The following is a 14511-nucleotide window of genomic DNA, read 5'->3' as shown; positions in this document are numbered from 1 at the left end:
AATTCAATTTACTAGATTGGCACCAGTTTCATATCATTCGATCTGGTGATTGCACATTTGCAGTCAGCAGTTCAACTTGTGAAAAGATGAATACAACTACTTTTTAATCTAACCAATTAGAAAACAATGACATAGGAAAATTTTAATCACAGCTCATTAGGTCCTCAAATTCTATCAACAGTCCTGTGAAAAGGTGCAACTTCAAAATAACCAACATAGCAATCACCTGAAGGCAAAAAAGTTGAATGTAGACATATTCTTTCTTCCAAAAGGTCCTGAAACAAGATCTCCCAGCGCTCAAATCAACACCATAAGACCTTTACTGTTCGGATAAAAGGGTATAGTTGAGCAGGAAGCTCTGGTCCCAAACACAGAATTACATCCTGAACACAGAGAAGACTATAGGTTTGCCCTTTGGACATGCGGAAACAAATGGGTTTGCTGGAAAACAAAGAGAAATAAGTGTTTTCAAAAAGATCAAAGATCATTCTGAAGCAAAAGTACAGAGCATATAAGTCTAGTACAATGGTTGTATAGATTAGGCTATTAGTGGTAAATAAGCAGTGGAAAGTGTTACAGAACTCATCTATGATAAAATCATACATTTTTTTTCTAAGAATATGTCATGGTTGTCTGATGAAGATGTCAATTCAAAGAATATCTTGAATAATAAGGTTATTTTGGATTTAAATCTAACAGCATGGGCTGTTAGCTTGCTTCAAGTCCAGGATGCTGAATAACCTGCACGCTTCTCTGGGTAAGTGTTGAGATGATACACAAAACAACCTTGCAGAAGGTATGGTTACTTGTCCTCTGCCATCATAGTTGATGATGATGAAGAAAACAAATCTTTTTTATTTCTCTGTCATATATGTGTATCTGCTTGACTTGTTGTTCTAGATTTATAGGTTTTTTAAAGCCATATTTAAAGCAGAATGTGAGAGCCTGGATAGAACATGAAAGATATGATCAAAGACTAGTGATAACAAGAGTTCTGTCAGTTGAGAAAACTGATGAACTGAGAAAAAAATAGAAGATTACTTGTTTTCCCAGTCAGCACTTTTGCATACTTAAAGCAAAACTGTATTTCACAGAAGCTCTGATAAAGTTTTTAAGATAATGTCTTAAATCTTCCAGGGAGTAAAGATTAGCTTTCTTTAGGTAAGTTTCTCTGCTTATTTAATTCTATTAGAAATGAGCTGAAACTTATTTAACCCATATTTATACTAGTCTTCCGTAAAAGCTGGATCTTCTTGTGATTAGGAGCTTAAATAATAGTAAAGGTGATAAAGGTAGGAACAGTTGTCTTTTATGGACTGTGGGTGTCCTGGAACACAAACAGCATCCTCCAGTTTTCCCAGCAATATGCAAAGTGATGGTGCTCAATAAATATTTTTCATCAGTTATGTCTGAATGCTTGGTTCATAGAAAGCCAGTTGCTGTCAGAGACTGTGGAACACTTGTCATAGTCACATAAAGTTCATGACAGGTTTTTTCCCCTTCAGTTTCTCTGTCTTTGGCAGTAAGAGAACTCATTCAGACAGCGCTGCAAACCCTTCAGGGCTGTAGGTCTCCCATTCCAACAAGCAAGGCTGAGAAGCTATCACAGTTATGAAGTGATACAATATGTAGTGGAGTGTGAGCTGTTTCATAATAAATGGCTAATTTTGTGAGAAGAACATAAAAAAAACCAAACCCCTATTGTTTTAATAAGGCACTGATGTCCTCCCTCTCTAGATTAAATCCTGTCAGGAATGGAGCAACGCTATGGCACTCGCTGTTGTTCAACCAAAATTGAGCATGAAGAGAGCTACAGCAAAAAGAATTTCCTTGGGAAAATTTCTTTTCCTTGGAAAAGAATTTCCCTTCTGATCCAGGCAGTAACATGGGCGTGCGTTAAATTAGTATAATGTGTGGCAATCCTTTAAACCTGCTGTACTGGCATTGTAGTCGGAGCACTGCCCATCACTGACCCGTAGTGCCAACCTGGCAAAACAGGGAAGCTCTGGGACAGCTGGAATTCCATGCAAGTGGACTTCTGATTTTGGGTCAGAAAATAAGATTATGCTCACAACTACAAATATGACACAGCTAAAGAATATCTCTTACTAATCTCTGCATTGAGTTCCTCAGCTGGGCACTGAGCCTGATCCAGCTCCTGGTGACAGCTGCAGGACTTTTTGAGCTGATCTAAATGGATTATCTTTGATGTTAGGTGCTTAGGAGAGTAAGCGGGGATTTCACTGTTGTTGGGAGTGACAGTTTCTCATACAGTGGTTTGCATGGATTTTAGTTACTTTTGCAAGATCCCTTTAGGGGATAAGAGTTCCAGTGAATCAGCACAGCTTACTGCACCAGCACAGCTTGCTCGCAGCATCTGGGCGCACTTCGCCAATTCAGTGTCTCAGAGAAAACTCAGTCCTCATTTACTGTGCCTGGACAGTGCTCTAATATAGTCCACAGTCAAAAAACAATCAAAAAGAGGAAATGGCATGGGACAAATGTACTTTCCATACTGCAATAGCTTACAGTTAGTGATTGCTGCTCTTTCTTCTGTTACAGCTTTATTTTGAGTAAATGTTCATATTCAGTAAAATTTTAACACATAGGGCTTAGTTCCATTCTTAGGACTACACAAACTTAACATAAAGAAGATTATCTCTCAACATCTGCTATTTATAAGCACAGCTTTGTCAGAAGACTTTCGCTTCTCTACAGTACGTGCTGGAATTGATAATCGGGCTTTACTTTTAAAAAGTGGGAAAGCCTGACTCAAAAAAAAGTTCCATGCCTTGCCTAGCCTGACTCTCAAGAGCTGGTTTTGTAAGGATTGCATATTGCTTATACACACTTGACTAGTGCACCTTACATGTTGCAATACATGTACACAGCCTAAATTAGTCTACGTAGAAATCCTGCGGAAACTCATTGCTCCTTGTATTTACACGGAGCAGACTTCTGGCTGTGGCCAACATCCCCAGCATCAGGCATGTTCGTAGCAGCTTGTTTTAATCACCTTACTTAGATGCCATTTCAGGTGCTAGTTTCCCTATGAAATGACGGTCTTGTCTGTCCTGTAAAAGTGACTTTTTATTTCGTTGCCTACAAAGAATCCTAAGCTCCAAATGTAAGGACCTAAGGTGGACACATAAATGGAGGGGATAATGATCCCAAAGTCTGCCTCTAATAATGCAAGCTATTCCTTAGTGAGAATCTTTCTTCACATAATTCCCTGGTGTTTTCATAGTCTGAGATACTTATTTTAAACACCAGAGCAGTCTAAATATATCAGTGGACACAGATGTTTTCCATTCTCCGCATCCTCTGCAGGCTTTATTAAATTGTCTGTAACTAAACAGTAGGAGTGAGCCTCCTAGTTGTGTCACGCTTTTTGTTTGCTTGTTCTAATTGGCATATCTTGGTGGAATGCCTCAGTTAGGCATGCTTTGGGCAAACCCTGCAACACAGGGAACCCTGGTGTGCCCCTCCACATTTACTTTCCGCTTGCTGTATGCTATAGAGGAAATTTCAGGGCTGAGAATTCATATCCCAATATGCACAGTTTATGAGCATCATAATCCTGTTTTGTACAAAGCCCTAATTAAATAAAAGCTTACTGTTGGCTCATAACTACCTTGTGACGTCCTCACATGGCCATCAACTTACCTTCTCTATTTTGCTTTTATTTGCCTCTTCTTGCACGTTCTGCTTTGTCAATAGATGCCACTGGTAGCTTGCCAAATTGCTATTTGGAAATTGCATTTACCTTTTCCAAATTATACGTTAGGTTTTTGTAATACCTTAAATAGACAAACATTTGAAGAAAGTGTCAACAATACATTCTTATAATTTCCTGCCTAATGAGGTGATTTTGCCAAGTAAACTGGGGAAATACAAGGGTTTTGGATGCAAATCAGGTCTTCGTTATTTACGTAACTAAAGTCCTTGGTCCTGTTTTTCATGTAATGCCTGAAGTTATGCAGGCATAAAAAAATAAAGACAATAGGTTTCAGTGGAAATACACCTAATTCTAAGCACATTTCCAATGTAATGACATCTTGTACATGGAAGAAAGGGAAAGCTCATTTACCAATAATAAGAATATTTTATGTACATAAATCTATCTATACACAGTGTTACTTGGCAATTTACCAACTTTGATATGAATAGCATCAGATGAAGTAAAGCCATGCCAAGTATAGGGAGATTAGGACTGTAATAAATTTGCTAGAAAACATTAACATGAGAAATAAAAAATTTTGGTTCCTCATAATGAATGCAATCACTTATGTCCTGATTTGATACCACCAAAAATCACTGATATGGAAATGATTCAGGTCAGAAAATTCCAAGATAATTTTCTTATTCTGTGGTCTATAAGACTCTCATTTTTGGATCAGGAAAACAAATTCTGACAGCCTGTCTGTCCAAATACCCCAGGCAAAGAAATTTAATTTCTCTTTTGTCATTTTGACAGGTAAATGATTTTCTGTTGTTCTCAAAATTCTACTCTACTGAGTTGAAGAGCATAAAATGTGAAGATTATTACACTTTTACCTAACAGGACCGATTGTTCTCCTGCTATCATATATATGTGATACAACCCGTAATATGAGGGAGTTGGAATTTATAAATTATAACATAGATTTCTGTATGTTTCTCTATAAAGGAGTGAAAGACTTCATAAGGGGAAATAACGCTTATTTCTTTGTCAAAACAAAATGGGCAGAGATAAACCACTTTATGTCACCTGCTGAGATAATTGCAGACATGCTGATGTTTTAAACGCAACCTTATACATATGTCAGGAAGTCTTTTCTCTCTTAAAACTCTGTTTCTCTCTTATCACTCTGTTTTAACTGCAGAAACTTTGAGCTTTGTGAATATGGATGAACATGAATCATCCATGTACACGAGCCATGTGTATGTCCTTGTGAAAGACTGTATCGCAGAGACAGATGGATAATGAAACTGAATGAATAAGTGAAGTCAAACAAATAATGCAGGATTCTACAGTGAGTAGAACAGAGACCTACTGTTAGTTGAGAAAGCCAGTAGGGAGTCTCAAAAGTGGACTACCCTGCTGTGGCCTTCTCTTACCACTTTCTGTGCATTCCTCCCCTTTGGAATTTTCATCCTTGCTGCCACATACCACCAGTGCCAGCAACTGGTGTAGGCAGAAGTCTGAGACCCAAATGATGCGACGAATGTCTTTTAGGGCTAGGACAAGTCAACGAAGCTGTTACGGCATGTAGTCCTGCTCGCCTATAATTTGGCACAGGCTGGGTGACACGAGGCATTTCATTAATCAGAAATGTTTTGATGTTCCATCAGTTCCTGTCTTTGTCAGTATTCCCAGTTTTGTAAAGGATACATTATGTTCTTTCTTATATGTTCTGCAGTATCATTAGACCTCCTTCATAACAGGTATATTTCGTATTAAATTTGCCTGCCTATAGTCAGCAAATTCATCCAAACTGGAAATCTTTCTGGATCTGTATTGACATTAACAATCAGGCTCTGAAATCAGAATATATTCTGTTTCTTGTACAGAAACCATTCATTTTCAATGGTAGGACAGTTTTAAATAGGGGCCAATGAGATTCATTTAAATAGTGTTAAAATACTGCTAAGTAGTTTCTGCTAAAAAGTTTCTCAGAAGAGATTTATTTCACTTTCCATCAGATGTTGGCTCAAAGGCTGAAAAGTCATCAAAGTAAAGATTAAAGCAGAAACTTTATCACTTTACAGAGTGAAATTATACACTCTGTTCTCAAGCAAAGACAAGTTAATACACACGTGCATTCCCTTTAAGCACATATAATATCTCACTAATACATAATTAATTTCAAAGAGATGTTGCACATTGGTAGATTTGTTAAAGGCAAGCTAACATTTTCTTAGAAAAAATGGTAAAAAATATTCATAATAAACTAATTTAATTTTTTTTACGACTTCCCCAAAGTTTTATTCAATGTAGTCACACTGTCTTGATCTTTGGATTAGACTGGACACTCTGCTGTGAAAATTCAATATTGACAGCCTGGAGTTTAAGCTTCCTTTACATGATACTGTTCGCTTGTCTCAAAGCAATACCTACAGACTGTAACTGTCTGTGACAGATTCTGTAGAAACATAGTGTAAAAGAAAGTCTTGCTTCAGGATATTTAAAACACATACAACTTTTCCAAAATTAATTAAAACAAATGGAAGGAGCCTTTTATACTTAAACGGACAGTGGATGAGGCTCAGTAGCTTCAGTCTCACTATCCATAAATGGTCCTCTACCTCTGTGCTATTCTGATGGTAGGACTATGGCTTAATTTCAGATGTGGCATCACAAACTGGCAAGGTAAGCACGCCAGAGAAGAAAAGGTCTGATAAGAAAGTAAATATACAAGGACTAGATATGAATAGAATTCACAGGTCAGGGGTATTTTTACATTTACACTTAAATAAGATAAATTAGTGATAGCACCAGACTTAGCTACCTGCCCGTGGCATTTGCTCACACTTAGTGTGTCTGTCACAAACTCATTAGACTTGTTGTAAGTGCACTTGATCTGCACCTTCAAGACACTGATTCCCTGCTGTCTTGTACCTTGTGTAGACACTTGTCCCAGTGCCAACAGGCTTAAATTGTATTGGATTTGATGGATGAGCTTTATTTGCAGTAGCTCTGTCCAGATTGCTGAGACATCTTTGATCTTTGTTGGGCTGTACCTGGTCGGCAAAAGAGAAGCATCAGCAAGACACAACTTTGTCAGCAGACTTTCTAGCTGATGTTACATTTTAGAAAATGATATCTGTTATGTCTGGTTTCACTCAGATAACTGCTTCCTGATGCCTTCCTCAGTTCTTAGATGTGACGTTAGTTTAGGCAAGCCCACAGACCCAATATCCTGTCTTTTCTGGATGCCTGCAGCATAAAGGAAGGGAAAACCAGCTTTTTTCCTGGATGGACTAGAAAATATTGTTTAATTGGATTTTTGGAGCAAAAGCAGCAAAGTTCAGTGACAATTCAGTCCTATATTAAAGCAAGATGAAAACTGATTACAGACTTTGTTTCTGGTGACATGTTAGCTGTAGCATGATTTTGCTGAAGAACGGGAACAGGGACCATTTTCTGAGTGCTTTAAAATTAAATTATAAAAGTACAGACTGTACTGGACACTGTACAGGAGAAGGGCTTAGCACAATCCGATGATCATAGAAAGCACAGCTGTCCAATATAATTAAGAAAATCCTAGCAGATCTGCAGCATGGTCAGTCTAGTGTATGGTCAGGACATTGCAGTGCTGCATCTGAAGGTTGATCATGTTCGCACTCTTGTCCTCACACTTTCCGGCTAAATAGTAAGAGGAAGCAGAAGAGATTATTAGAAGATCGGAAATCAAATTACATCTGTCCCCCTGTTTTCTAGTAATATAGCACTAACATGAGACACAGTGCCTTCTAGACTCCTGCTTCTCTTTAATTTTCTGTAATAACAGCTCTCACGCTATAAAATAATGGGGAACTATACCATTTTTACTTCACTGACTATTAGGCTTCTGTGAATTACTTCTATTTCTCTCATCTTTGAATGAATTTGCCGTGTGCGCACTGTAAGTAATAAAAGAAGTACTTTTATATATCAAACTATTTGAAAGATCTTAATTTTAAATTTATTTTTATTTAACTATAATCATATGGAAGTATGATTGCTAAAAAAAAATTCCCGTAACTCATTTCCGTATCTTCTTAGTAAGCCACGCAAAACTTACTAAAATTATGTCTTTGATGGTAACATCTATAGTTAGCAGGTCCATTCCTGTTGTTGCACAGAACTACAGTGTTAAGTGCTAATGACAGATTTATTTCACGGTATAATACACCAGGGAATTACTCTAGTTCAGTGATATTCACTGGGAATTACTCTTTAGTAGTGAAGGATTTAAATGCAGAAAGTCTGTGTCTTACACCATGTTAATGAAGAAGATAAGGCTGGTACTAACTAGCTAATGTCATAAGATGTGCTACACCAATATACTCCTTAAGGAAAATATACACTTTCTTAATTTCAAACCTACTGTTTGAATTTAAAAGATCAAACTTATTCTAAGCCTTACAATGTCTGTGGTGTAGTGAGCTTTTTCTGTTTTTCCAACTAGATGACTTTTATAATGCTAGAATGAAACAAGCCAAATCAATGGATTCATAATGGGAAGGCATCTACAGAGAGTGCTGGCATAAAGTAAAAATATAGCTAACAGAGATTTTTTGTTCACTGGATCTCCACTGAGATTTTTTTTTTTTTGCTTATATTGTTTATGCATTGCTCTGAGAGATTTTTTTTTTTTATCTAAGACTAATATAACTTGTAAAAATACAGCTTGAGAACTAGCGAACACACTTGAATATATATGGTAAAATCTATATGGTCACTTTCTGGAATATTAATCTCTTAAAGTCTGTTGTGATACCTGAAAGCAATGAGACAACTCAGTCTGCAACATAAACTATGTTTTTTGGTTTTTCTAAGATAAGGAACGTGGTGTTAGGGACATATTTTAGTGGTGGTTTTGGCAGTGTTAGGTTGATGGTTGGACTTGATGACCTTAAAGGTCCCTTCCAACCCAGACAATTCTATGATTCTATGACACACTGCTATAACAAAGTCAGATAGATGTACAACAAAAATGTTGAATTATTGTTTATTGCAATCAAATACAAGGTCACCAAATTCATAAGTGGGTCTTATCCACAGTTATGGATGGAATCTAAGCAACTTGGTCAGTGTTTTCTTATTTATTGTTTGATATTTATTAAGGAACACTTGTATAGAGGTGGAAGGTTACCTCAGCTTTTTACATTTTTACTGTAGGATATGTTCCCTGTCTGGGAGACATTACAGCTTAACAGATGTCTCCCAGATGATCATCTGATACAAAGTCATACACAGAAGTCAGGTCAGCAACTTTGGAAATAAAATCCAACTCACAGGAAATATTTATAGTTGATTCAGCATGCAGCAATATGACCTTTATTAATGTTTAAGGAAAAAAAAAGAAAAAGTTTACATGCTTACAATAGAAAACTTTTGGTAAAAATGTCAGGGAAACGTTTAGTTTGGCATTCCTAAAGCCTACCCAAAGTTAAAAAAGAAAGAAAAAAAGTTTAACACACTTAGAATAGCAAACTTTTTGGTAAAAATATTAGTGCAACTTTTAGTTTGCTATTCCTGAGGCCTACTCAATGGAAAAAAAATACAGAAGAACTCATAAATATCATATCTGACATTTGCTCAAAACAGATGGTTCAAATGGATTGTAAAAAACTTATGAATTGGAAACAAAATACATCATCTTTCTCATAATCTAAGTGCCCACCCATAGTTATCCAATTATTTCTCTAAAAGCCATTCAAGTCTTTTGGATTGCTGACACACAATGACCTGTTATGTCTATTAATTAATAGCGAAGGATCATCCTTCTTCATGAAGGGAAGCAGAGGCTTACAGCATGAGTACAGCATGTGAATTGCCTGTGAAACTTTGATGGAAAACTGAAACAACTACCAAGGGATAGATGACATTAGCATAAAATAATTTTATCTCAGAAGAACTGTCTCTTTTTTTCAACATGTAGACACCACCCATAGGCACTCTGCAAACACTATATTCAAAATGACAATAAATATTAATGTTCATTGTTATCTATTTGAGGGATTATTCGCAAAATCTAACATTACGATCCCTAAAGCCAATGTAGAAAAAATCTTCTAACTTAAAAGTGGTCTGCATTACCCCCGGAGGGGTAATACTTCTCTTCTAGGACAGGGAAGATTGTTTTGTAGCAGAAGTGTCTCAGTTAACTGCCTAAAGTTAAACAATTCTGCTCTTGCTGGCTTAGCTTTCAGCCAGATCAGCAAGCAGAAACATGCAGTGGTAGGACCGTATCTGCAGTCTGCCAGCACAGGGTAGACAGCAGAACACGTGGCCTAAGGTGGAGGGAATGCCACTTCTGACAGCAGCATTAGTTAGCGCAAGCTGATTATGACACTATAACCCTTTCTTGCCAACCTGCCAAAACAATCATACAAATCACACTAGAGTACTTCCAGATAACACACTGGAACTCTCCTTTCAACATTAGAGATCCAGCCAGATTATTTGCTATAACATTTCCTTTACTCTGCTTTGGATTGCATAGGAAATTCCTATTTCTCTCCTGGCAGTTGTTTGTCACTAATCTGTGTAGAATATTTCACTCTCAAAACCAAAAGTGTATGGTGACTTCATACGTTTGAAAAATGATTTAAAGACTGAAAAAGGTGGATTGTGATTTCTAAGTCTGGTTCTAACACCAGTTTTGACAGTTTGCTATTCTGCACACAGTATAGTTTACCTCAGTCTTCTATAACTGCTCTGAAAAGCATTTATTAGGAGACTGCTGTAACACTATTTCAAGTGACAGAACTTCTTACTATGAGTAGCGTGCTGGTTTAAAGCTATGTCTGCACTGTAATGCAGTGCCTTCCTTGACTACAAAAGCCAGGTGGGCTGAATCTCAGGTGGGCACTGCCAGAGCCTTGGAGAAAATCTCTTAGGGCTTTCAATGCTTTTTAATTCTAAATTTGCCTTAATCTTATTTTGGGTCTGAAATAATTTATTTGTCACAATTTTTGAATTACAGAAGCTTCTAAGGTACTTCTAGTCATATAACTTTACTGCTCGTTATCTGCCTTTATAAAAGGGGCTACAGGATTTCAGGCACAAGAGGCAGTTTCTCAGGTTATCCTTTTGTGTAAAGTGCAGTGATCTGCTTTCTAGGATTTGGTTGAAGGATTTGTTCTGGTTCTGGTTTTGGTTTTTATTGTGATTTGTCAAATACACAGGATGTAAGTCAAAGTGTCTTCTACTTTCCCCAGGGAGACCATCTGGGGTTTGTGGCAGTCCTTGGTTCTGGAAGAACAGTATGTAGCACGGGCCGGACACCTGCGCTGTGTCATGACTTACATTGGTTTTGCTTATAAAGATTGCAGAATAGAATAGAATATTTCAGTTGGAATGACCATCTAGTCCAACTGCCTGACCACTTAGAATTACATAATCTGGTTTTACCATACAGACTCAAAAACATTAAGAAATATATTTGCCTGAGATTTACACATTTCAGGTCCAGTTCCACTGTCATTACATGACCTCAGTAGGAATACCTCCTGAATGAGGAGTGAAATCTTCAGCTTTCAACACTTGTAATGTATAGAAAGAAGACACAGAAGAAAACAGATGACTAAAACTTGCACTGGTATGCAGTTTCAGTTACTAATATCATCTTCAGTTCAATGCCATTTGATATGTGCTCCATTTTTTAGGATGCTTTGAAGCATTCTTGCTGCACACCAAATTAATTTTAAATTGGCTAGAGTGGTACCTATTAGTGCCTAACGTAAAAATTAGTTCTAAAATGGATTTTCATATCCTGAGGGTAGGTGGTACATTTTAAAGGATTTATAAATGTCAAGGTCACTGTAGCTTTTTATTTATCACAGTCACTTTGAGAAGTAGAACGTGTTTTCCTGGAGGTGTTACAGCTTTTCACAACAGAATTTTTGAATAGAAATTTACCTTTGATGTTATAAGATTCTATAAAATAGAAAGGAAAAGAAAATAAGTTTACTTCTTGACAGCAGAAGTGTGACTCGGGAGCTTGGCTATGCTACATCAGTTTAAATTAATCTTTCTCAGCAGGAATGTTGCTTGAAATTTAAACCAGATTTTTTTTTAAAAATCAAATTGAATAATCTTTAGAAAAACTGACATAATCCATAATTAACTATGGGACATATTATTTTTTAATCTGTTATCATTAAGGGGCAAGGAGGTATTTGTACAGCATTCAGGTGTTAGCACACAACACAATCCCAGTTCCATTTCTCTACTGTAAACTGCAAAGTTTTTCGGTTGGTCCACTTCAAGTATTCTTGAAATACTTGAACATGTTGATTTTGGTACTCAAGTAGAAAATGTCTTCTTCTGAATCAGAAAAATTTCTCTCGCACAGAAAACATCCCTTTAAAGCTGCCTGCCCAACACCTCTTCGATTTATGCAGATGACATGACCCTTCTGCAAAACTGGAGTCAGTCTAATATGGATCCACTCCAGATTGTTCCTCAGTTCTACCTGTTCTTGCCTCCACCAGGTGCATATAGGTTGACATACCGGTGCTGCACCGGTAAAGGGACATGTATTTTAATGTATTAAATGATCCATTTATCTCACAATATATGGTTTGAGAGTTACAGTTCAAAGCTCAATAAATGCATCCAAGATGGGTATAGTTTACAATTCTAATAATTGCAGATACCAAAAAAAACCAGGAATGTTTAACAGCTGTCAAACCTTCCATCCAGTCTAACTGATTTGCACGTATGGTATTGGTCTTGGTATTGGACTTTGAGAGGGTACACAAATATGAGAAGCTTGAAGAAGTTAGCAACACGCAGCTGTTCACCAATGATCACTGAAAACGTTAACCATGTGAGCTCTTGGTTAAATGAAAAGCCTAATAATCTGCCTCTTAAACCACAAAATAAAGATATTTAACAGAGAGTAGATTTATTATAAGGAAGATCCAGAAGAAGAAGAAAATACTACAGAAAATTTAGGATTATGCATATCTCGGAGGCCATCATAAGCAGGTGGCGTAAACCACTGCAAGGAAAAATAAAACAAGCATAATCTTAGTACATATAGTTTTAGGGAAATAAGGTATCTCACAACTGACTATATTAAAAAAAAGTCATCTAAAGAAAAAGCAGTAGTAACAGAAAATTCTTGTTACTAGAATACAGAAACAAATGCAAGGGAAAGATTCCATGAGAGAAATTCATGTAAGAACAACATCAAAGATCTTCTTTTTGTATTCCTTCCTTCCTTACCATGCATCTTCCACTTCCCTCTTTGAAAATATTTTTACACAACTTAACAGAAAAAAATAGATGTTAATAAGTAAAAGAAGAAATTACTGCAGTTTTCCCTCATGAAATTTCCTTCCAAAACTTCATGGATGATTTTTGCACTAAATTCACCTGCAGTTCTTAAAAAAGACAAGTAGAAAATATGCAGGCAGCAGTTCATTGTCAGTAATACTCTCTAGCCTCTATTAACCTTTCCATTACTGTGTAGAGTTTCAACTAGTCACATCTCAGTCAGCCTTACTCTTCACACTGTCACCATGCTCTCTTTAGAGAAGAAAGAAATTGCCTACCCTTACTGCCAGAGCCCTCAGGGCAGTAATAGGCTTTAATGGCTCTGACCAGCCTCAGCTGGAGCCTCCACTCACATCCCTTGCCCATGGGCCCAAGCGCTCTTTTTAAGCTCAGCTTTGGTCCTTCAGTGGCCTGAGCCATTCTGGTGGAGGAGTGCTGGTCTCAGTTTTGTGCTAGTCATACATATGCTCGGCTATTGAGCCCCTTGATTCAGGCCTTGACCTACAAACTGACTTCCTGGCTTCACCTTGGACTACCATGCTGCTGTGGACCTGCTTGGCAGCCACTGGAACAAATCCTTATGCGTATGGATTGACTCTCTCCCTTGATCTCAGACCTGCCTCATCACAATGAACTTGTCTTGTCATCTGTACTCTTGGTTGGGTATGATGACCATCTCTGGACGTGCCTTGCTTACCTTACTCAGGTACTGTGGGGCTGGGCCCTGGCTGTTGAGGCTATGACAGGAATCAAAGCACAGAAGCTGATGTCTTTACAGTTCCAAATCTCTTTCCACTATCATTCTGATTGTCAAAATAGCTATTTTTATGACCTGACTGCTATCCTTCCAAGGCTGTGTTCAACAGTGCCTTTTTCCCATTCCGTTTAATTCCCACTTCATTTCATTGCTGTCTCCCTGTAGCAGACAAAGGTCATTTGAGTATTAAAAAAGGCAGTATGTCCTTTCTTTCTCCTAAGCTCAGAAGCCAAGAGTAGGAAATTCCAGTGATTCCCTACATGCACATGCCATATGCACGTTCTCCTTCAATATAGAGTAAATTTAAATTGCAGTTTTCCCAGAGGGTTTCAAAGTCTGAACTATATTGAATACTTAGGCCTCAATCCTGCCAGTGATTAATAAGACTAACATGCTTACAGCTTGTGCTTAAAGTGCTTTACTTGAGATAGAGTGCTCAGCACCATACATGTAGAAGCTTTTAAAAGGCAAAGTGAGCAATCCATGCGTAACGCATTGCAACTACAGCGGTTCAGTGAAAATGCATGGAACGGCCTTGGCCTAGGGTAGCCTGGTCCAAAAAGCGTTAAGCTTATAGGAAAAAAGGTCTAGTAAGATGATGACGACTTCTGCCAGATCATTCTGAAAGGATACAGATGAAGGCATTGTGATGCTTCACTGCATAGATTTTTATCAAAGTTACACTACAAAAATATTGTTCTGAATGTATAAAATGCTTTGTTAGCCCCATAACTCTTTTTAGCTAGTGTGGAAAAGAAAAAGAGTGTTTGTCTCAAGG

The sequence above is a fragment of the Vanellus vanellus genome (genome assembly GCF_965231255.1).
Source record: "Vanellus vanellus genome assembly, chromosome: 5".
In the NCBI taxonomy this organism is placed as follows: domain Eukaryota; kingdom Metazoa; phylum Chordata; class Aves; order Charadriiformes; family Charadriidae; genus Vanellus; species Vanellus vanellus.
This window is presented reverse-complemented; position numbering follows the sequence as displayed.